This window comes from Nomia melanderi, unplaced genomic scaffold, assembly GCF_051020985.1.
Source record: "Nomia melanderi isolate GNS246 unplaced genomic scaffold, iyNomMela1 scaffold0047, whole genome shotgun sequence".
Lineage (NCBI taxonomy): Eukaryota > Metazoa > Arthropoda > Insecta > Hymenoptera > Halictidae > Nomia > Nomia melanderi.
In genome coordinates, this window is record NW_027475162.1 from 139,993 (window position 1) to 163,324 (window position 23,332).

Here is a 23,332-nt window from a genome sequence, read left to right on the forward strand (position 1 = left end):
TTGATTTATTCCGCTATCTGTAATAGCACCCGAGATATCACCAGATATATGCTGGATTTTTACATGACCTTGGGTGACGGATTCCGAATATCTGTAATTTTCTCGGCCCCTGGTGGTACGAGGTCGTTCCTGCTGCACAGATTCATGCGCCAGGGCCTCCTTCAGACAATGCACTTTGATTTATTGCGCTATCTGTAATAGCACCCGAGATATCATCAGATACACCCTGGGTTTTTACATGACCTTGGGTGTCCGGCCCAATGTGTCGGTGGTTTTCTCGGCCCCTGGTGCTCCGAGGTCGTTCCCGATGCAGAGATTCATTCGCCAGGGCCCGCTGCAGATATATTCACTTTGGTTTAGTGCGCTATCTGTAAGAGCACCCGAGATATCACAAGATGTATATTGAATTTTTCAACCGACCCTGAGTGTCCGGCCCCATGAGACGGTGGTTTTCTCGGACCCTGGTAATCCGAGGTCGTTGCCGCTGCACAGATTCATGCGCCAGGGCCTCCTGCAGATAATTCACTTTGGTTTATTGCGCTATCTCTAATAGCACCCGAGATATCACCAGATATATATTGGATTTTCACCTGACCCTGAGTGTCCGGCCCCATGAGATAGTGGTTTTCTCGGCCCCTGGTGGTCCGAGGTAGTTCCCGCTGCACAGATTCATGCGCCAGGGCCTCGTGCAGACAATTCACTTTGGTTTATTGCGCTATCTCTAATAGCACCCGCGATATCACCAGATGTATATTGGATTTTTCCACGACCCTGAGTATCCGGCCCCATGAGACGGTGGTTTTCTCGGCCCCTGGTGGTCCGAGGTCGTTCCCACTGCACAGAATCATGCGCCAGGGCTTCCTGCAGACTATGCACTTGGATTTATAGCGCTATCTCTTATAGCACCCGAGATATCACCAGATATATATTCTATTTTTCCCTCACCCTGAGTGTCCGGCCCCATGAGACGCTAGTTTTCTCAGCCCCTGGTTGTCCGAGGTCGTTCCGGCTGCACAGATTCATGCGCCAGGGCCTCCTGCAGACAATACACTTTGATTTATTGCGCTATCTCTAATAGCACCCTTGATATCACCAGATATATATTGGATTTATCTCTGACCCTGAGTGTCCGGCACCATGTGTCGGTGGTTTTCTCGGCCCCTGGTGGTCCGAGGTCGTTCCCGCTGCACAGATCCATGCGCCAGGGCCCCCTGCAGATAATTCACTTTGGTTTATTGCGTTATCTGTAATAGCACCCGAGCTATCACCAGATATATATTGGATTTTTCCCTGACCCTGGGTGTCCGGCCCCATGTGCCGGTGGTTTTCTCGGCCCCTGGTTGTCCAAGGCCGTTGCCGCTGCACAGACTCAGGCGCCAGGGCCTCCCGCAGACAAAGCCCTTTGGTTTATTGCGCTATCTGTAATAGCACCCGAGATATCTCCAGATATATGCTGGATTTTTACATGACCTTGGGTGACGGATTCCGAATATCTGTAATTTTCTCGGCCCCTGGTGGTCCGAGGTCGTTCCTGCTGCACAGATTCATTCGCCAGTGCCTCCTACAGAGAATGCACTTTGATTTATTGCGCTATCTCTAATAACACCCGAGATATCACCAGATATATGTTGGATTTTTCCCTGACCCTGAGTGTCCGGCCCCATGAGACTGTGGTTTTCTCGGCCCCTGGTGGTCCGAAGTCGTTCCCGCTGCACAGATTCATGCGCCAGGGCCTCCTGCAGATAATTCACTTTGGTTTATTGCGCTATCTCTAATAGCACTCGAGATATCACCAGATATATATTGGATTTTCCCCTGACCCTGAGTGTCCGGCCCAATGAGACGGTGGTTTTCTCGGCCCCTGGTGGTCCGAGGTCGTTGCCGCTGCACAGATTCATGCGCTAGGGCCTCCTGCAGACAAATCACTTTGGTTTATTGCGCTATCTCTAATAGAACCCGAGATATCACCAGATGTATATTGGATTTTTCCCCGACCCTGAGTGTCCGGCCCCATGAGACGGTGGTTTTCTCGGCCCCTGGTGGTCCGAGGTCGTTCCCGCTGCACAGATTCATGGGCCAGGGCCTCCTGCAGACAATTTACTTTGATTTATTGCGCTATCTGTAAGAGCACCCGAGAAAGCACCATATATATTCTGGATTTTTACATGTCTTTGGGTGACGGATACCGAAAATCTGTAATTTTCTCGGCCCCTGGTGGTCCGATGTCGTTCCTGCTGCACAGATTCATGCGCAAGGGCCTCCTACGGACAATGCACTTTGATTTATTGCGCTATCTCTAATAGCACCCGAGATATCACCAGATATATATTGGATTTTTCCCTGACCCTGAGTGTCCGGCCCCATGAGACGGTGGTTTTCTCGGCCCCTGGTGGTCCGAGGTCGTTCCCGCTGCACAGATTCATGCGCCAGGGCCTCCTACAGAAAATGCACTTTGATTTATTGCGCTATCTGTAATAGCACCCGAGCTATCACCAGATATATATTGGATTTTTCCCTGACCCTGCATGTCCGGCCCCATGTGCCGGTGGTTTTCTCGGCCCCTGTTTGTCCGAGGTCGTTGCCGCTGCAAAAATTCATGCGCCAGGGCCTCCCGCAGACAAAGCACTTTGGTTTATTGCGCTATCTGTAATAGCACCCGAGATATCACCAGATATATGCTGGATTTTTACATGACCTTGGGCGACGGATTCCGAATATCTGTAATTTTCTCGGCCCCTGGTGGTCCGAGGTCGTTCCTGCTGCACAGATTCATTCGCCAGTGCCTCCTACAGAGAATGCACTCTGATTTATTGCGCTATCTCTAATAACACCCGAGATATCACCAGATATATATTGGATTTTCCCCTGACCCTGAGTGTCCGGCCCAATGAGACGGTGGTTTTCTCGGCCCCTGGTGGTCCGAGGTCGTTGCCGCTGCACAGATTCATGCGCTAGGGCCTCCTGCAGACAAATCACTTTGGTTTATTGCGCTATCTCTAATAGCACCCGAGATATCACCAGATATATATTGGATTTTCCGCGGACCCTGAGTGTCCGGCCTCATGAGACGGTGGTTTTCTCTGCCCCTGGTGGTCCGAGGTCGTTCCCGCTGCCCAGATTCATGCGCCAGGGCCTCCTACAGACCATGCACTTTGATTTATTGCGCTATCTCTAATAGCACCCGAGATATCAACAGATATATATTGGATTTTCCCCTGACCCTGAGTGTCCGGCCCCATGAGACGGTGGTTTTCTCGGCCCCTGGTGGTCCGAGGTCGTTCCCGCTCCACAGATGCATGCGCCAGGGCCTCCTGCAGATAATTCACTTTGGTTTATTGCGCTATCTCTAATAGCACCCGAGATATCACCAGATATATATTGGATTTTTCCCTGACCCTGAGTGTCCGGCCCCATGAGTCGGTGGTTTTCTCGGCCCCTGGTGGTCCGCGGTCGTTCCCGCTGGCCAGATTCATGCGCCAGGCCTCCTACAGACAATGCACTTTGGTTTATTGCGCTATCTCTAATAGCACCCGAGATATCACCAGATATATATTGGATTTTCCCCTGACCCTGAGTGTCCGGCCCCATGAGACGGTGGTTTACTCGGCCCCTGGTGGTGCGAGGTCGTTCCCGCATGCACAGATTCATGCGCCAGGGCCTCCTGCAGATAATTCACTTTGGTTAATTGCGCTATCTCTAATAGCACCCGAGATATCAGCAGATATATATTGGATTTTCCCGGACCCTGAGTGTCCGGCCCCATGAGACGGTGGTTGTCTCGGCCCCTGGTGGTCCGAGGTCGTTGTCGCTGCACAGATTCATGCGCCAGGGTCTCCTGCAGATAATGCACTTTGATTTATTGCGCTATCTGTAATAGCACCCGAGATATCACCAGATATATATTGGATTTTTCCTTGACCCTGAGTGTCCGGCCCCATGAGACTGTGGTTTTCTCTGCCGCTGGTGGTCCGAGGTCGTTCCCGCAGTCCAGATTCATGCGCCAGGCCTCCTACAGACAATGCACTTTGGTTTATTGCGCTATCTCTAATAGCACTCGAGATATCACCAGATTCATATTGGATTTTCCCCTGACCCTGAGTGTCCGGCCCCATGTGACCGTGGTTTTCTCGGCCCCTGGTGCTCCGAGGTCGTTCCCGCTGGCCAGATTCATGCGCCAGGCCTCCTACAGACAATGCACTTTGGTTTATTGCGCTATCTCTAATAGCACCCGAGATATCACCAGATATATATTGCATTTTTCCCTGACCCTGACAATCCGGCCCCGTGACACTGGTTTTCTCGACCCCTGGTCGTCCGAGGACGTTCCCGCTGCACAGATTCATGCGCCAGGGCCTCCTTCAGAAAATGCACTTTGATTTATTCCGCTATCTGTAATAGCACCCGAGATATCACCAGATATATGCTGGATTTTTACATGACCTTGGGTGACGGATTCCGAATATCTGTAATTTTCTCGGCCCCTGGTGGTACGAGGTCGTTCCTGCTGCACAGATTCATGCGCCAGGGCCTCCTTCAGACAATGCACTTTGATTTATTGCGCTATCTGTAATAGCACCCGAGATATCATCAGATACACCCTGGGTTTTTACATGACCTTGGGTGTCCGGCCCAATGTGTCGGTGGTTTTCTCGGCCCCTGGTGCTCCGAGGTCGTTCCCGATGCACAGATTCATTCGCCAGGGCCCGCTGCAGATATATTCACTTTGGTTTAGTGCGCTATCTGTCAGAGCACCCGAGATATCACAAGATGTATATTGAATTTTTCAACCGACCCTGAGTGTCCGGCCCCATGAGACGGTGGTTTTCTCGGACCCTGGTAATCCGAGGTCGTTGCCGCTGCACAGATTCATGCGCCAGGGCCTCCTGCAGATAATTCACTTTGGTTTATTGCGCTATCTCTAATAGCACCCGAGATATCACCAGATATATATTGGATTTTCCCCTGACCCTGAGTGTCCGGCCCCATGAGATAGTGGTTTTCTCGGCCCCTGGTGGTCCGAGGTAGTTCCCGCTGCACAGATTCATGCGCCAGGGCCTCGTGCAGACAATTCACTTTGGTTTATTGCGCTATCTCTAATAGCACCCGCGATATCACCAGATGTATATTGGATTTTTCCACGACCCTGAGTATCCGGCCCCATGAGACGGTGGTTTTCTCGGCCCCTGGTGGTCCGAGGTCGTTCCCACTGCACAGAATCATGCGCCAGGGCTTCCTGCAGACTATGCACTTGGATTTATAGCGCTATCTCTTATAGCACCCGAGATATCACCAGATATATATTCTATTTTTCCCTCACCCTGAGTGTCCGGCCCCATGAGACGCTAGTTTTCTCAGCCCCTGGTTGTCCGAGGTCGTTCCGGCTGCACAAATTCATGCGCCAGGGCCTCCTGCAGACAATACACTTTGATTTATTGCGCTATCTCTAATAGCACCCTTGATATCACCAGATATATATTGGATTTATCTCTGACCCTGAGTGTCCGGCACCATGTGTCGGTGGTTTTCTCGGCCCCTGGTGGTCCGAGGTCGTTCCCGCTGCACAGATCCATGCGCCAGGGCCCCTGCAGATAATTCACTTTGGTTTATTGCGTTATCTGTAATAGCACCCGAGCTATCACCAGATATATATTGGATTTTTCCCTGACCCTGGGTGTCCGGCCCCATGTGCCGGTGGTTTTCTCGGCCCCTGGTTGTCCGAGGCCGTTGCCGCTGCACAGACTCAGGCGCCAGGGCCTCCCGCAGACAAAGCACTTTGGTTTATTGCGCTATCTGTAATAGCACCCGAGATATCTCCAGATATATGCAGGATTTTTACATGACCCTGGGTGACGGATTCCGAATATCTGTAATTTTCTCGGCCCCTGGTGGTCCGAGGTCGTTCCTGCTGCACAGATTCATTCGCCAGTGCCTCCTACAGAGAATGCACTCTGATTTATTGCGCTATCTCTAATAACACCCGAGATATCACCAGATATATATTGGATTTTCCGCGGACCCTGAGTGTCCGGCCTCATGAGACGGTGGTTTTCTCTGCCCCTGGTGGTCCGAGGTCGTTCCCGCGGCCCAGATTCATGCGCCAGGGCCTCCTACAGACCATGCACTTTGATTTATTGCGCTATCTCTAATAGCACCCGAGATATCAACAGATATATATTGGATTTTTCCCTGACCCTGAGTGTCCGGCCCCATCAGTCGGTGGTTTTCTCGGCCCCTGGTGGTCCGCGGTCGTTCCCGCTGTCCAGATTCATGCGCCAGGCCTCCTACAGACAATGCACTTTGGTTTATTGCGCTATCTCTAATAGCACCCGAGATATCACCAGATATATATTGGATTTTCCCCTGACCCTGAGTGTCCGGCCCCATGAGACGGTGGTTTACTCGGCCCCTGGTGGTGCGAGGTCGTTCCCGCATGCACAGATTCATGCGCCAGGGCCTCCTGCAGATAATTCACTTTGGTTAATTGCGCTATCTCTAATAGCACCCGAGATATCAGCAGATATATATTGGATTTTCCCGGACCCTGAGTGTCCGGCCCCATGAGACGGTGGTTGTCTCGGCCCCTGGTGGTCCGAGGTCGTTGTCGCTGCACAGATTCATGCGCCAGGGTCTCCTGCAGATAATGCACTTTGATTTATTGCGCTATCTGTAATAGCACCCGAGATATCACCAGATATATATTGGATTTTTCCTTGACCCTGAGTGTCCGGCCGCATGAGACGGTGGTTTTCTCTGCCGCTGGTGGTCCGAGGTCGTTCCCGCAGGCCAGATTCATGCGCCAGGCCTCCTACAGACAATGCACTTTGGTTTATTGCGCTATCTGTAATAGCACCCGAGATATCACCAGATATATATTGGATTTTCCCCTGACCCTGAGTGTCCGGCCCCATGAGATAGTGGTTTTCTCGGCCCCTGGTGGTCCGAGGTAGTTCCCGCTGCACAGATTCATGCGCCAGGGCCTCGTGCAGACAATTCACTTTGGTTTATTGCGCTATCTCTAATAGCACCCGCGATATCACCAGATGTATATTGGATTTTTCCACGACCCTGAGTATCCGGCCCCATGAGACGGTGGTTTTCTCGGCCCCTGGTGGTCCGAGGTCGTTCCCACTGCACAGAATCATGCGCCAGGGCTTCCTGCAGACTATGCACTTGGATTTATAGCGCTATCTCTTATAGCACCCGAGATATCACCAGATATATATTCTATTTTTCCCTCACCCTGAGTGTCCGGCCCCATGAGACGCTAGTTTTCTCAGCCCCTGGTTGTCCGAGGTCGTTCCGGCTGCACAGATTCATGCGCCAGGGCCTCCTGCAGACAATACACTTTGATTTATTGCGCTATCTCAAATAGCACCCTTGATATCACCAGATATATATTGGATTTATCTCTGACCCTGAGTGTCCGGCACCATGTGTCGGTGGTTTTCTCGGCCCCTGGTGGTCCGAGGTCGTTCCCGCTGGCCAGATTCATGCGCCAGGCCTCCTAAAGACAATGCACTTTGGTTTATTGCGCTATCTCTAATAGCACTCGAGATATCACCAGATACATATTGGATTTTCCCCTGACCCTGAGTGTCCGGCCCCATGTGACCGTGGTTTTCTCGGCCCCTGGTGCTCCGAGGTCGTTCCCGCTGGCCAGATTCATGCGCCAGGCCTCCTACAGACAATGCACTTTGGTTTATTGCGCTATCTCTAATAGCACCCGAGATATCATCAGATACACCCTGGGTTTTTACATGACCTTGGGTGTCCGGCCAATGTGTCGGTGGTTTTCTCGGCCCCTGGTGGTCCGAGGTCGTTCCCGCTGCCCAGATTCATGCGCCAGAGCCTCCTACTGACAATGCACTTTGATTTATTGCGCTATCTGTAATAGCACCCGAGATATCACCAGATATATATTGGATTTTTCCCTGACCCTGAGTGTCCGGCCCCATGAGACCGTGGTTTTCTCGGCCCCTGGTGGTCGGAGGTCGTTCCCGCTGCACAGATGCATGCGCCAGGTCCTCCTGCAGGTAATTCACTTTGGTTTATTGCACTATCTCTAATTGCACCCGAGATATCACCAGATATATATTGGATTTTCCCCTGACCCTGAGTGTCCGGCCCCGTGAGGCGGTGGTTTTCTCGGCCCCAGGTGGTCCGAGGTCGTTTCCGCTGCACAGATTCATGCGCCAGGGCCTCCTGCAGATAATTCACTTTGGTTTATTGCACTATCTGTAATAGCACCCGAGATATCACCAGATATATATTGGATTTTAGCCTGACCCTGAGTGTCCGGCCCCGTGAGGCGGTGGTTTTCTCGGACCCTGGTGGTCCGATGTCGGTCCCGCTGCACAGATGCATGCTACAGGGCCTCCTGCAGATAATGCACTTTGATTTATTGCGCTATCTGTAACAGCACCCGAGATATCACCAGACATATATTTGTTTTTTCCCTGACCCTGAGTGTCCGGCCCCATGAGACGGTGGTTTTCTCGGCCCCTGGTGGACCGAGGTCGTTCCCTCTGCACAGATTCATGCGCCAGGGCCTCCTGCAGATAATTCACTTTGGTTTACTGCGCTATCTCTAATACCACCCGAGATATCACCAGATATATATTGGATTTTCCCCTGACCCTGAGTGTCCGGCCCCATGAGACGGTGGTTTTCTCGGCCCCTGGTGGTCCGCGGTCGTTCCCGCTGGCCAGATTCATGCGCCAGGCCTCCTACAGACAATGCACTTTGGTTTATTGCGCTATCACTAATAGCACCCGAGAATTCACCAGATATATATTGGATTTTCCCCTGACCCTGAGTGTCCGGCCCCATGAGACGGTGGTTTTCTCGGCCCCTGGTGGTCCGAGGTCGTCCCCGCTGGCCAGATTCATGCGCCAGGCCTCCTACAGACAATGCACTTTGGCTTATTGCGCTATCTCTAATAGCACCCGAGATATCACCAGGTATATATTGGATTTTCCCCTGACCCTGAGTGTCCGGCCCCATGAGACTGTGGTTTTCTCGGCCCCTGGTGGTCCGAGGTCGTTCCCACTGCGCAGATTCATGCGCCAGGGCGTTCTGCGGATAATGCACTTTGACTTATTGCGCTATCTGTTATAGCACCCGAGATATCACCAGATATATATTGGATTTTTCCCTGAACCTGAGTGTCCGGCCCAATGAGACGGTAGTTTTCTCGGCCCCTGGTGGTCCCAGGTCGTTCCCGCTGCACAGACTCATGCGCCAGGGCCTCCTGCAGATAATTGACTTTGGATTATTGCGCTATCTCTAATAGCACCCGAGATATCACCAGATATATATTGGATTTTCCCCTGACCCTGAGTTTCCGGCCCCATGAGACTGTGGTTTTCTCGGCCCCTGGTGTTCCGAGGTCGTTCCCGCTGCACAGATTCATGCGCCAGGGCCCCCTACAGACAATGCAATTTGATTTTTTGCGCTATCTGTAATAGCACCCGAGATATCACCAGATATATATTGGGTTTTTCCCTTAACCTGAGGGTCCGGCCCCATGAGGCTGTGGTTTTCTCGGCCCCTGGTGGTCCGAAGTCGTTCCCGCTGCACATATTCATGCGCCAGCGCCTCCTTCAGACAATGCACTTTGGTTTATTGCGCTATCTGTAATATCACCCGAGATATCACCAGATATATGCTGGATTTTTACATGACCTTGGGTGACGGATTCCGAGTATCTGTAATTTTCTCGGTCCCTGGTGGTACGAGGTCGTTCCTGCTGCATAGATTCATGCGCCAGGGCCTCCTACAGACTATGCACTTGGATTTATTGCGCTATCTCTTATAGCACCCGAGATATCATCAGATACAGCCTGGATTTTTACATGACCTTGGGTGTCCGGCCCAATGTGTCGGTGGTTTTCTCGGCCCCTGGTGCTCCGAGGTCGTTCCCGATGCACAGATTCATTCGCCAGGTCCCGCTGCAGATATATTCACTTTGGTTTAGTGCGCTATCTGTAAGAGCACCCGAGATATCACAAGATGTATATTGAATTTTTCAACCGACCCTGAGTGTCCGGCCCCATGAGACGGTGGTTTTCTCGGGCCCTGGTAGTCCGAGGTCGTTCCCGCTGCACAGATTCATGCCCCAGGAACCGCTGCAGATAATTCACTTTGGTTTAGTGCGCTATCTGTAAGAGCACCAGAGATATCACCCGAAATATATTGGATTTTCCCCTGACCCTGAGTGTCCGGCCCCATGAGACGGTGGTTTTCTCGGCCCCTGGTGGTCCGAGGTCGTCCCCGCTGCACAGATTCATGAGCGAGGGCCTCCTGCAGATAATGCACTTTGTTTTATTGCGCTATCTCTAATAGCACCCGAGATATCACCAGATATATATTGGATTTTTCCCCGACCCTGAGTGTCCGGCCCCATGAGACGGTGGTTTTCTCGGCCCTTGATGGTGCGAGGACGTTCCCGCTACACAGATTCATGCTCCAGGGCCTCCTGCAGATAATTCACTTTGGTTTATTGCGCTATCTCTAACAGCACCCGACATATCACCAGATATATATTGGATTTTTCCCTGACCCAGAGTGTCCGGCCCCATGAGACGGTGGTTTTCTCGGCCCCTGGTGATCCGAGTTCGTTCCCGCTGCACAGATTCATGGGCCAGGGCCTCCTGCAGATAATTCACTTTGGTTTATTGCGCTATCTCTAATAGCACCCAAGATATCACCAGATATATATTGGATATTTCCCCGACCCTGAGTGTCCGGCCCCATGAGACGGTGGTTTTCTCGGGCCCTGGTAGTCCGAGGTCGTTCCCGCTGCACAGATTCATGCCCGAGGACCCGCTGCAGATAATTCACTTTGGTTTAGTGCGCTATCTGTAAGAGCACCAGAGATATCACCAGAAATATATTGGATTTTTCCCTGACCCTGAGTGCCGGCCCCATGAGACGGTGGTTTTCTCGGCCCCTGGTGGTCCGAGGTCGTTCCCGCTGCACAGATACATGCGCCAGGGCCACCCGCAGATAATTCACTTTGGTTTATTGAGCTATCTGTAATAGCACACGAGATATCACGAGATATATATTGGATTTTCCGCTGACCCCGAGTGTCCGGCCCCATGAGACGGTGGTTTTTTCGGCCCCTGGTGGTCCGAGGTCGTTCCCGCTGCACAGATTCATGCCCCAGGGCCAGCTGCAGACAATGCACTTTGATTTATCGCGCTATCTCTAATAGCACCCGAGATATCACCAGATACATCCTGGGTTTTCCCCGACCCTGAGTGTCCGGCCCCATGAGACGGTGGTTTTCTCGGCCCCTGGTGGTCCGAGGTCGTACCCGCTGCTCACATTCATGCGCCAGGGCCTCCTACAGACAATGCACTTTGGTTTATTGCGCTATCTGTAATAGCAACCGAGATATCACCAGATATATGCTGGATTTTTACATGACCTTGGGTGACGGATTCTGAATATCTGTAATTTTCTCGGCCCCTGGTGATCCGAGTTCGTTCCCGCTGCCCAGATTCATGCGCCAAGGCCTCCTGCAGATAATTCACTTTGGTTTATTGCGCTATCTGTAATAGCACCCGGGAAAGCACCATATATATTCTGGATTTTTACATGACTTTGGGTGACGGATACCGAAAATCTGTAATTTTCTCGGCCCCTGGTGGTCCGATGTCGTTCCTGCTGAACAGATTCATGCGCCAGGGCCTCCTGCAGATAATTCACTTTGGTTTATTACGCTATCTCTAATAGCACCAGAGATATCACCAGATATATATTGGATTTTTCCCTGACCCTGAGTGTCCGGCCCCATGAGACTGTGGTTTTCTCGGCCCCTGGTGGTCCGAAGTCGTTCCCGCTGCACAGATTCATGCGCCAGGGCCTCCTGCAGATAATTCACTTTGATTTATTGCGCTATCTGTAATAGCACCCGAGATATCACCAGATATATATTGGATTTTTCCCTGACCCTGAGTGTCCGGCCCCATGAGACGGTGGTTTTCTCGGCCCCTGGTGGTCCGAGGTCGTTCCCGCTGCACAGATGCATGCGCCAGGGCCTCCTGCAGACAATACACTTTGATTTATTGCGCTATCTCTAATAGCACCCGAGAAAGCACCAGATATATGCTGGATTTTTACATGACCTTGGGTGACGCATTCCGAATATCTGTAATTTTCTCGGCCCCTGGTGGTCCGAGGTCGTTCCTGCTGCACAGATTCATTCGCCAGTGCCTCCTACAGAGAATGCACTTTGATTTATTGCGCTATCTCTAATAACACCCGAGATATCACCAGATATATGTTGGATTTTTCCCTGACCCTGAGTGTCCGGCCCCATGAGACTGTGGTTTTCTCGGCCTCTGGTGGTCCGAAGTCGTTCCCGCTGCACAGATTCATGCGCCAGGGCCTCCTGCAGATAATTCACTTTGGTTTATTGCGCTATCTGTAATAGCACCCGGGAAAGCACCATATATATTCTGGATTTTTACATGACTTTGGGTGACGGATACCGAAAATCTGTAATTTTCTCGGCCCCTGGTGGTCCGATGTCGTTCCTGCTGAACAGATTCATGCGCCAGGGCCTCCTGCAGATAATTCACTTTGGTTTATTACGCTATCTCTAATAGCACCAGAGATATCACCAGATATATATTGGATTTTTCCCTGACCCTGAGTGTCCGGCCCCATGAGACTGTGGTTTTCTCGGCCCCTGGTGGTCCGAAGTCGTTCCCGCTGCACAGATTCATGCGCCAGGGCCTCCTGCAGATAATTCACTTTGATTTATTGCGCTATCTGTAATAGCACCCGAGATATCACCAGATATATATTGGATTTTTCCCTGACCCTGAGTGTCCGGCCCCATGAGACGGTGGTTTTCTCGGCCCCTGGTGGTCCGAGGTCGTTCCCGCTGCACAGATGCATGCGCCAGGGCCTCCTGCAGATAATTCACTTTTGTTTATTGCGCTATCTCTAATAGCACCCGAGATATCACCAGATATATATTGGATTTTCGCCTGAACCTGAGTGTCCGGCCCCATGAGTCGGTGGTTTTCTCGGCCCCTGGTGGTCCGCGGTCGTTCCCGCTGCCCAGATTCATGCACCAGGGCCTCCTACAGACAATACACTTTGATTTATTGCGCTATCTGCAATAGCACCCGAGATATCACCAGATATATAATGGATTTTTCCCTGACCCTGACAGTCCGGCCCCATGAGACTGTGGTTTTCTCGGCCCCTGGTGGTCCGCGGTCGTTCCCGCTGCACAGATGCATGCGCCAGTGCCTCCTGCAGATAATTCACTTCGGTTTATTGCGCTATCTCTAATAGCACCCTGAGATATCACCAGATATATATTGGATTTTTCCCTGACCCTGAGTGTGCGGCCCAATGAGACGGTGGTTTTCTCGGCCCCTGGTGTTCGGAGGTTGTTCCCGCTGCCCAGATTCATGCGCCAGGGCCTCCTGCAGACAATACACTTTGATTTATTGCGCTATCTCTAATAGCACCCGAGAAAGCACCAGATATATGCTGGATTTTTACATGACCTTGGGTGACGCATTCCGAATATCTGTAATTTTCTCGGCCCCTGGTGGTCCGAGGTCGTTCCTGCTGCACAGATTCATTCGCCAGTGCCTCCTACAGAGAATGCACTTTGGTTTATTGCGCTATCTCTAATTTCACCAGAGATATCACCAGATGTACATTGGATTTTTCCCTGACCCTGAGTGTCCGGCCCCATGAGACTGTGGTTTTCTTGGCCCCTGGTGGTCCGGGGTCGTCCCCGCTGCACAGATTCATGAGCAAGGGCCTCCTACAGACAATGCACTTTGGTTTATTGCGCAATTTGTAGTAGCACCCGAGATATCACCAGATATATGCTGGATTTTTACATGACCTTGGGTGACGGATTCCGAATATCTGTAATTTGCTCGGCCCCTGGTGATCCGAGTTCGTTCCCGCTGCACAGATACATGCGCCAGGGCCTCCTGCAGACAATTCACTTTGGTTTATTGCGCTATCTCTAACAGCACCCGACATATCACCAGATATATACTGGATTTTTCCCTGACCCAGAGTGTCCGGCCCCATGAGACGGTGGTTTTCTCGGCCCTTGATGGTGCGAGGACGTTCCCGCTACACAGATTCATGCGCCAGGGCCTCCTGCAGATAATTCACTTTGGTTTATTGCGCTACCTCTAACAGCACCCGACATATCACCAGATATACACTGGATTTTTCCCTGACCCAGAGTGTCCGGCCCCATGAGACGGTGGTTTTCTCGGCCCCTGGTTGTCCGAGGTCGTTCCCGCTGCACAGATTCATGCGCCAGGGCCTCCTGCAGATAATTCACTTTGGTTTATTACGCTATCTCTAATAGCACCAGAGATATCACCAGATATATATTGGATTTTCCCCTGACCCTGAGTGTCCGGCCCAATGAGACGGTGGTTTTCTCGGCCCCTGGTGGTCCGAGGTCGTTGCCGCTGCTCAGATTCAAGCGCCAGGGCCTCCTACAGACAATGCACTTTGGTTTATTGCGCTATCTGTAATAGCACCCCAGATATCACCAGATATATGCTGGATTTTTACATGACCTTGGGTGACGGATTCCGAATATCTGTAATTTGCTCGGCCCCTGGTGATCCGAGTTCGTTCCCGCTGCACAGAATCATGCGCCAGGGCCTCCTGCAGCTGATTCACTTTGGATTATTGCGCTATCTCTAATAGCAACACAGACATCACCATATATATATTGGATTTTTCCCCGACCCTCGGTGTCCGGCCCCATGAGACGGTGGTTTTCTCGGCCCCTAGTGGTCCGAGGTCGTTCCTGCTGCACAGATTCATTCGCCAGTGCCTCCTACAGACAATGCACTTTGATTTATTGCGCTACCTCTAATAGCACCCCAGACATCACCAGATATATATTGGATTTTTACATGACCCTGAGCGTCCGGCCCCATCTATCGGTGGTTTTCTCGGCCCCTGGTGGTCCGAGGTCGTTCCCGCTTCACAGATGCATGCGCCAGGGCCTCCTGCAGATAATTCACTTTGATTTATTGCGCTATCTCTAATAGCACCCGAGATATGACCAGATATATGTTGCATTTTTCCCTGACCCTGAGAGTCCGGCCCCATGAGACGGTGATTTTCTCGGCCCCTGGTGGTCCGAGGTCGTTCCCGCTGAAAGAAACATGCGCCAGGGCCCGCTGCAGATAATTCACTTTGGTTTAGTGCGCTATCTGTAAGAGCACCAGAGATTTCACCAGAAATATATTGGATTTTTCCCTGACCCTGAGTGCCGGCCCCATGAGACGGTGGTTTTCTCGGCCCCTGGTGTTCCGAGGTCGTTCCCGCTGCACAGAATCATTCGCCAGTGCCTCCTACAGACAATGCACTTTGATTTATTGCGCTATCTCTAATAGCACCCGAGATATCACCAGATATATATTGGATTTTTACATGAGCCTGAGTGTCCGGCCCCATCTGTCGGTGGCTTTCTCGGCCCCTGGTGGTCCCAGTTCGTTCCCGCTGCACAGAATCATGCGCCAGGGCCTCCTGCAGCTAATTCACTTTGGTTTATTGCGCTATCTCTAATAGCAACACAGACATCACCATATATATATTGGATTTTTCCCCGACCCTCGGTGTCCGGGCCCATGAGACGGTGGTTTTCTCGGCCCCTAGTGGTCCGAGGTCGTTCCTGCTGCACAGATTCATTCGCCAGTGCCTCCTACAGACAATGCACTTCGATTTATTGCGCTACCTCTAATAGCACCCCAGACATCACCAGATATATATAGGATTTTTCCCTGACCCTGAGTGACCGGCCCCATGTGTCGGTGGTTTTCTCGGCCCCTGGTGGTCCGAGGTCGTTGCCGCTGCTCAGATTCATGCGCCAGGGACTCCTACGGACAATGCACTTTGATTTATTGCGCGATCTCAAATAGCACCCGAGATATCACCAGATATATGCTGGATGTTTACATGACTTTGGATGACGGATACCGAAAATCTGTAATTTTCTTGGCCCCTGGTGGTCCGAGGTCGTTGCTGCAGCACAGATTCATGCGCCAGGGCCTCCTGCAGACAATGCACTTTGATTTATCGCGCTATCCGTAATAGTACCCGAGATATCACCAGATATATATTGGATTTTTCCCTGACCCTGAGTGCCCGGCCCCATGTGTCGGTGGTTTTCTCGGCTACCGGTGTTCCGAGGTCGATCTCTCTGCAAAGATTCATGCGCTAGGGCCTCCTGCAGACAATGCACGTTGATATATCGCGCTATCTGTAATAGCACCCGAGATATCACCAGATATATGCTGGATTTTTACATGACCTTGGGTGACGGATACCGAAAATATGTAATTTTCTCGGCCCCTATTTGTCCGAGGTCGTTCGCGATGCCAGATTCATGCGCCTGGGCCTCCTGCAGATAATTCACTTCGTTTTATTGCGCTGACTCTAATAGCACCCGAGATATCACCAGATATATATTGGATTTTCCCCTGACCCTGAGCGTCCGGCCCCATGAGACGGTGGTTTTCTCGGCCCCTGGTGGTCCGAGGTCGTTCCCGCTGCACAGATTCATGCGCCAGGGACTCCTGCAGATAATTCACTTTGGTTCATGGCCCTAAATCTAATTTCACCCGAGATATCACCAGATATACATTGGATTTTTCCCTGACCCTGAGTGTCCGGCCCCATGAGACGGTGGTTTTCTCGGCCCCTGGTGGTCCGAGGTCGTTGCTGCAGCACAGATTCATGCGCCAGGGCCTCCTGCAGACAATGCACTTTGATTTATCGCGCTATCTGTAATAGAACCCGAGATATCACCAGATATATATTGGAGTTGGCCCTGACCCTGAGTGTCCGGCCCCGTGAGACGGTGGTTTTCTCGGCCCCTGGTCGTCCGAGGTCGTTCCCGCTGCACAGATTCAAGCTCCAGGGCCCCCTGCAGATAATTCACTTTGGCTTATTTCGCGAATCTCTAATAGCACCCGAGATATCACCAGATATATATTGGATTTTTCCCTGACCCTGAGTGTCCGGCCCCATGAGACGGTGGTTTTCTCGGCCCCTGGTGGTCCGAGGTCGTTCCCGCTGCACAGATTCATGCGCCAGGGACTCCTGCAGATAATTCACTTTGGTTCATGGCCCTAAATCTAATTTCACCCGAGATATCACCAGATATACATTGGATTTTTCCCTGACCCTGAGTGTCCGGCCCCATGAGACGGTGGTTTTCTCGGCCCCTGGTGGTCCGAGGTCGTTGCTGCAGCACAGATTCATGCGCCAGGGCCTCCTGCAGACAATGCACTTTGATTTATCGCGCTATCTGTAATAGAACCCGAGATATCACCAGATATATATTGGAGTTGGCCCTGACCCTGAGTGTCCGGCCCCGTGAGACGGTGGTTTTCTCGGCCCCTGGTCGTCCGAGGTCGTTCCCGCTGCACAGATTCAAGCTCCAGGGCCCCCTGCAGATAATTCACTTTGGCTTATTTCGCGAATCTCTAATAGCACCCGAGATATCACCAGATATATATTGGATTTTTCCCTGACCCTGAGTGTCCGGCCCCATGAGACGGTGGTTTTCTCGGCCCCTGGTGGTCCGAGGTCGTTCCCGCTGCACAGATGCCTGCGCCAGGGCCTCCTAAAGATAATTCACATTGGTTTATTGCGCTATCTGTAATAGCACCCGAGATATCACCAAATATATATTGGATTTTTCCCTGACACTGAGCGACCGGCCCCATGAGACGGTGGTTTTCTCGGCCCCTGGTGGTCCGAGGTCGTTCCCGGTGCACAGATGCATGCGCCAGGGCCTCCTGCATATAATTCACTTTGGTTTATTGCGCTGTCTCTAATAGCAGCCGAAATATCATCAGATATATATTGGATTTTCCCCTGACCCTGAGGGTCCGGCCCCATTAGACTGTGGTTTTCTCGGCCCCTGGTGGTCCGAGGTCGTTCCCACTGCACAGATTCATGCGCCAGGGCCTCCTACAGACAATGCACTTTGGATTATTGCGCTGTCTCTAATTTCACCAGAGATATCACCAGATATATATTGGATTTTTCCCTCACCCTGAGTGTCCGGCCCCATGAGACGGTGGTTTCCTCGGCCCCTGGTGGTAGGAGGTCGTTCCCGCTGCACAGATTCATGCGCCAGGGCCACCTGCAGATAATTCACTTTGGTTTATTGCGCTATCTCTAATTTCAGCAGAGTTATCACCAGATATATATTGGATTTTTCACTGACCCTGAGTGTCCGGCCCCATGAGACTGTGGTTTTCTCGGCCCCTGGTGGTCCGAGGTCGTTCCCACTGCACAGATTCATGCGCCAGGGCCTCCTACAGACAATGCACTTTGGATTATTGCGCTATCTGTAATAGCACCCGAGACATCACCAGATATATATTGGATTTTTCCCTGACCCTGAGTGTCCGGCCCCAAGAGACGGTGGTTTTCTAGGCCCCTGGAGGTCCGAGATCGTTCCGCTGCACAGATTCATGCGCCAGGGCCTCCTGCAGATAATTCACTTTGGTTTATTGTGCCATCTCTAATGCCACCCGAGATATCACCATATATATATTGGATTTTTCCCTGACCCTGAGTGTCCGGCCCCATGAGACTGTGGTTTTCTCGGCCCCTGGTGGTCCGAAGTCGTTCCCGCTGCACAGATTCATGCGCCAGGGCCTCCTGCAGATAATTCACTTTGGTTTATTGCGCTATCTCTAATAGCACCCGAGATATCACCAGATATATATTGGATTTTCCCCTGACCCTGAGTGTCCGGCCCCATGAGACGGTGGTTTTTTCGGCCCCTGGTGGTCCGAGGTCGTTCCCGCTGGCCAGATTCATGAGCCAGTGCCTCCTACAGACAATGCACTTTGATTTATTGCGCTATCTGTAATAGCACCCGGGAAAGCACCATATATATTCTGGATTTTTACATGACTTTGGGTGACGGATACCGAAAATCTGTAATTTTCTCGGCCCCTGGTGGTCCGATGTCGTTCCCGCTGAACAGATTCATGGGCCAGGGCCTCCTGCAGACAATTCACTTTGATTTATTGCGCTATCTGTAATAGCACCCGAGCTATCACCAGATATATATTGGATTTTTCCCTGACCCTGGGTGTCCGGCCCCATGTGCCGGTGGTTTTCTCAGCCCCTGGTTGTCCGACTTCGTTGCCGCTGCACAGATTCTTGCGCCAGGGCCTCCCGCAGACAAAGCACTTTGGTTTATTGCGCTATCTGTAATAGCACCCGAGATATCACCAGATATATGCTGGATTTTTACATTACCTTTGGCGACGGATTCCGAATATCTGTAATTTTCTCGGCCCCTGGTGGTCCGAGGTCGTTCCTGCTGCACAGATTCATTCGCCAGTGCCTCCTACAGAGAATGCACTTTGATTTATTGCGCTATCTATAATAACACCCGAGATATCACCAGATATATGTTGGATTTTCCCCTGACCCTGAGTGTCCGGCCCCATGAGACGGTGGTTTTCTCGGCCCCCTGGTGGTCCGAGGTCGTTCCCGCTGCACAGATGCATGCGCCAGGGCCTCCTACAGACAATGCACTTTGGTTTATTGCGCTATCTCTAATTTCACCAGAGATATCACCAGATGTACATTGGATTTTTCCCTGACCCTGAGTGTCCGGCCCCATGAGACTGTGGTTTTCTTGGCCCCTGGTGGTCCGGGGTCGTTCCCGCTGCACAGATTCATGAGCAAGGGCCTCCTACAGACAATGCACTTTGGTTTATTGCGCTATTTGTAGTAGCACCCGAGATATCACCAGATATATGCTGGATTTTTACATGACCTTGGGTGACGGATTCCGAATATCTGTAATTTGCTCGGCCCCTGGTGATCCGAGTTCGTTCCCGCTGCACAGATTCATGCGCCAGGGCCTCCTGCAGACAATTCACTTTGGTTTATTGCGCTATCTCTAACAGCACCCGACATATCACCAGATATATACTGGATTTTTCCCTGACCCAGAGTGTCCGGCCCCATGAGACGGTGGTTTTCTCGGCCCTTGATGGTGCGAGGACGTTCCCGCTACACAGATTCATGCGCCAGGGCCTCCTGCAGATAATTCACTTTGGTTTATTGCGCTACCTCTAACAGCACCCGACATATCACCAGATATATACTGGATTTTTCCCTGACCCAGAGTGTCCGGCCCCATGAGACGGTGGTTTTCTCGGCCCCTGGTTGTCCGAGGTCGTTCCCGCTGCACAGATTCATGCGCCAGGGCCTCCTGCAGATAATTCACTTTGGTTTATTACGCTATCTCTAATAGCACCAGAGATGTAACCAGATATATATTGGATTTTCCCCTGACCCTGAGTGCCCGGCCCAATGAGACGGTGGTTTTCTCGGCCCCTGGTGGTCCGAGGTCGTTGCCGCTGCTCAGATTCAAGCGCCAGTGCCTCCTACAGACAATGCACTTTGGTTTATTGCGCTATCTGTAATAGCACCCGAGATATCACCAGATATATGCTGGATTTTTACATGACCTTGGGTGACGGATTCCGAATATCTGTAATTTGCTCGGCCCCTGGTGATCCGAGTTCGTTCCCGCTGCACAGATTCATGCGCCAGGGCCTCCTGCAGACAATTCACTTTGGTTTATTGCGCTATCTCTAATAGCACCCGAGATATCACCAGATGTATATTGGATTTTTCCCCGACCCTGAGTGTCCGGCCCCATGAGACGGTGGTTTTCTAGGCCCCTGGAGGTCCGAGATCGTTCCGCTGCACAGATTCATGCGCCAGGGCCTCCTGCAGATAATTCACTTTGGTTTATTGTGCCATCTCTAATGGCACCCGAGATATCACCATATATATATTGGATTTTTCCCTGACCCAGAGTGTCCGGCCCCATGAGACGGTGGTTTTCTCGGCCCCTGGTTGTCCGAGGTCGTTCCCGCTGCACAGATTCATGCGCCAGGGCCTCCTGCAGATAATTCACTTTGGTTTATTACGCTATCTCTAATAGCACCAGAGATGTAACCAGATATATATTGGATTTTCCCCTGACCCTGAGTGTCCGGCCCAATGAGACGGTGGTTTTCTCGGCCCCTGGTGGTCCGAGGTCGTTGCCGCTGCTCAGATTCAAGCGCCAGTGCCTCCTACAGACAATGCACTTTGGTTTATTGCGCTATCTGTAATAGCACCCGAGATATCACCAGATATATGCTGGATTTTTACATGACCTTGGGTGACGGATTCCGAATATCTGTAATTTGCTCGGCCCCTGGTGATCCGAGTTCGTTCCCGCTGCACAGATTCATGCGCCAGGGCCTCCTGCAGACAATTCACTTTGGTTTATTGCGCTATCTCTAATAGCACCCGAGATATCACCAGATGTATATTGGATTTTTCCCCGACCCTGAGTGTCCGGCCCCATGAGACGGTGGTTTTCTAGGCCCCTGGAGGTCCGAGATCGTTCCGCTGCACAGATTCATGCGCCAGGGCCTCCTGCAGATAATTCACTTTGGTTTATTGTGCCATCTCTAATGGCACCCGAGATATCACCATATATATATTGGATTTTTCCCTGACCCTGAGTGTCCGGCCCCATGAGACGGTGGTTTTCTCGGCCCCTGGTGGTCCCAGGTCGTTCCCGCAGCACAGATGCATGCGCCAGGGCCTCCTGCAGATAATTCACTTTGATTTATTGCGCTATCTGTAATAGCACCCGAGATATCACCAGATATATATTGGATTTTCCCCTGACCCTGAGCGTCCGGCCCCATGAGATGGCGGTTTTCTCGGCCCCTGGTGGTCCGAGGTCGTTCCCGCTGACCAGATTCATGCGCCAGGGCCTCCTACAGACAATGCACTTTGATTTATTGCGCTATCTGTAATAGCACCCGAGAAAGCACCATATATATGCTGGATTTTTACATGACTTTGGGTGACGGATACCGAAAATCTGTTATTTTCTCGACCCCTGGTGATCCGAGTTCGTTCCCGCTGCCCAGATTCATGCGCCAGGGCCTCCTGCAGATAATTCACTTTGGTTTATTGCGCTAACTCTAATAGCACCCGAGATATCACCAGATATATATGGGATTTTTCCCTGACCCTGACAGTCCGGCCCCATGTGTCGATGGTTTTCTCGGTCTCTCCTGGTACCAGATCGATCCCGCTGAACAGATTCATGCTCCAGGGTTTCCTGCAGACAATTCACTTTGGTTTATTGCGCTATCTCTAATAGCACCCGAGATATCACAATATAAATATTGGATTTTTCCCCGACCCTGATTGTCCGGCCCCATGAGACGGTGGTTTTCTCGGCCCCTAGTGGTCCGAGGTCGTTCCTGCTGCACAGATTCATTCGCCAGTGCCTCCTACAGACAATTCACTTTGGTTTATTGCCCTATCTCTAATAGCACGCGAGATATCACCAGATATATATTGGATTTTTCCCTGACCCTGAGTGTCCGGCCCCATGAGACTGTGGTTTTCTCGGCCCCTGGTGGTCCGAAGTCGTTCCCGCTGCACAGATTCATGCGCCAGGGCCTCCTGCAGATAATTCACTTTGGTTTATTGCGCTATCTCTAATAGCACCCGAGATATCACCAGATATATATTGGATTTTCCCCTGACCCTGAGTGTCCGGCCCCATGAGACGGTGGTTTTCTCGGCCCCTGGTGGTCCGAGGTCGTTCCCGCTGGCCAGATTCATGAGCCAGTGCCTCCTATAGACAATGCACTTTGATTTATTGCGCTATCTGTAATAGCACCCGGGAAAGCACCATATATATTCTGGATTTTTACATGACTTTGGGTGACGGATACCGAAAATCTGTAATTTTCTCGGCCCCTGGTGGTCCGATGTCGTTCCCGCTGAACAGATTCATGGGCCAGGGCCTCCTGCAGACAATTCACTTTGATTTATTGCGCTATCTGTAATAGCACCCGAGCTATCACCAGATATATATTGGATTTTTCCCTGACCCTGGGTGTCCGGCCCCATGTGCCGGTGGTTTTCTCAGCCCCTGGTTGTCCGACTTCGTTGCCGCTGCACAGATTCTTGCGCCAGGGCCTCCCGCAGACAAAGCACTTTGGTTTATTGCGCTATCTGTAATAGCACCCGAGATATCACCAGATATATGCTGGATTTTTACATGACCTTTGGCGACGGATTCCGAATATCTGTAATTTTCTCGGCCCCTGGTGGTCCGAGGTCGTTCCTTCTGCACAGATTCATTCGCCAGTGCCTCCTACAGAGAATGCACTTTGATTTATTGCGCTATCTATAATAACACCCGAGATATCACCAGATATATGTTGGATTTTCCCCTGAC